Raw genomic sequence first — 2,267 nt, forward strand, 5'->3', positions numbered from 1 at the left:
CGGCCCTCCAAGGGGGCCCACCTAGCCAACGCTGGGGAGGCGGTGGCCGCAAGTTTGATTCTGGCCTTGTGTCCCATCAGCCACCTACGTCTGGGCGAGCCACACCGCCTCTCCTAGCCTCGGTTTCCCTGTGTGAAGGCCAGGGCCGCTGTGACAACAGAACGAACAAGGCACGCAGGCGCTGACCGGCGGCCGGGACCCCCGGGCGCTCAATAGCTGGTCCCCACGCCCAGAAGGGCCGCAAAGGTGGCCAGGAGGCCGTCCGGGGTCCAGGCTCTCACCACAGCCTCTCACAGACACCAATCCTTCCGTTTCACCAAGACCAACACCGGCCACCACAGCGCGGAAAGGTGGCCGCTGTGCTCCGGCCCTCGGACCCGGGCCCGTGAACTGGGGTTTCATTGTGGGCACTCCTATTGGAGATTTATCAGACGTGGGCCCCGGAACTGCACCCTCAGGGCCAACCCGTTGGCCCCCATCTCTCCTCTGGCCCTTTATGTGGCCGGGAGCTGAGGCGGTGACCACGGGTGGCTCTGTGCGGGGTAGAGGGGATGGCGTGGAGGGGCCGTGGCTGCGCCTGCCTCCCCGGACCACGGCCTTCCGTCAGTGACTAATGGAGGGAGGGACGGCCCGGACACCTCAGGCCAGGCTGCCAGGGGAATGCTTTCATACGCTTTATGCCCGGGCAGGGCCGGTCATGCCCAGAGTGCGAGCGGTGGGGAGAGAGGGAGGGAGCGAGGACTCTGGCCTCCCGCACAGCCACGTGACCAGCTCGCCAGCTGATGACAGAGACAAAGCAGGTAGGATTCCGATGCCACGCACCCCGCCAGGAACGCCGGGAATGCCATTCCAGCCAGGGCTTGGCAGGGCTGCCCACAGCCTGGCCCCGGGAGGAGAGGGTCCCCGTGCTCCGCAGGGGGAGCCACTGCAACCAGGTGGCCGTCTCAGGGCCGGGGTTGCCACTGCAGGAGGAGCTGGCACCGCCACCCTGACACACACATCGCCGCGGTGCCCTGCAGGCCGCACAGACGACCGGGCCCGCATCGGGTCCCTCTCCGATGGGCCATGTGCCGAGAGCTTTGGCAGCACCGCCACGGTGCCGGGCACAGAATCCCCCTCAACCGGCCCGTCTCCCCCTGGCAGGGCAGGGAGGGCTCCACAGACGACACGCACGGACCCTGACATATTCGGGACACGCATGTGTCCCCGCAGGCCCGAACCTGCAGGTCCAGTGCCGGCCCGGAGCCCAGGCGAGTCTGGGTGACGGATGTGCAACCCCCGTGCCATGTGCTGCAGCTTCTCTTACCGTCAAACCACGCTCGCGCGGGCTGCAGCCCGGCCCCGTCGTCTTGTTATCATTTAAAATGTAATTACAAACGGCTGATTTGAAGGGACAAATCGCCCTGAAAACGTGGAAGGCGAATGTAGACTTAAGAGCCCAAATCAGCAGGTAAAGATTTCAGCTAAAGCCCTCCCGCCCCCTGGAATCCCAGACCTGCGCGGGCCCTTTGCGGGAAGCCAGCCCGGCACGGGAGCCAGCCCAGCCGGGAGCCAGCCGCATTCCTTGATGAACCTGAAGGGGGAAATCTGTTACTCCTGGAAAAAAAAAAAAAAATGGCCTCTTTGCTCCGTCCGTCCGTCTCAGGCACATGTTTTCTGACCACGGCGACCAGCCCCGCCGACCGTAAGAGCGGCTGCCGCTGCCCGCGGGTCACGGCTCAGCCCAGAAAGCCTCTCCGGCCGCTGATTAAACAAACGGAGGCCCCGTCTGCAGCTGCGCTGTCCACGCAGGTTTCTGAGCCGTCCCGGCAAACAAGTCTCCAACCCAAACTTTGAATTTTACTTTTGAACTACACCCCGCCCCCCAATAAAAGGTGAATAAAAGCTTCTGTTTTAGGGTCTCTCTGCCCCGTGTCACGACATTTCGGTCGTCCCATTTCAAGCTGACTGATCCTACGCCCCGGCCTGAGGCTGCTCTCTTCACAGTGTGTGGGGGCGGCGGGGGCAATGCAGAAGGGGGAACACATTGCAGCTGAGAGGTTCCAGGATTTTTTTTTTTTAAAAAAAGATGCAACTGAAGTTTTTTTAAAAAATAAAACCTCGTTTTTGAAGACAAATATTAGCATTTGCCAACAAAATCTTTTGGGGCGAGAAAGAATCTTGGCGGGGAGGCGACTCTGACCCCCGTCCCATTGGGCTCACGCCCTCTCCTGCCCTCCACCCGCCTCGCAGAGACGTCCACACCGAGGCCCCTCTAAGCTGGCAGA

At 62.2% G+C, this 2,267-nt stretch overlaps 1 long non-coding RNA gene across 1 annotated transcript; it reads left to right on the top strand.

The window, feature by feature from the left end:
- Positions 1-6: 6 nt before the first annotated feature.
- On the top strand, positions 7-1,890 carry LOC106724746. Its single transcript, XR_001360587.1, has 2 exons — positions 7-800; positions 1,213-1,890. It is a non-coding gene; the product is annotated as an uncharacterized LOC106724746 (long non-coding RNA).
- Positions 1,891-2,267: the final 377 nt, after the last annotated feature.

This window comes from Myotis brandtii, unplaced genomic scaffold (assembly GCF_000412655.1).
Source record: "Myotis brandtii unplaced genomic scaffold, ASM41265v1 scaffold952, whole genome shotgun sequence".
In the NCBI taxonomy this organism is placed as follows: Eukaryota; Metazoa; Chordata; class Mammalia; order Chiroptera; family Vespertilionidae; genus Myotis; species Myotis brandtii.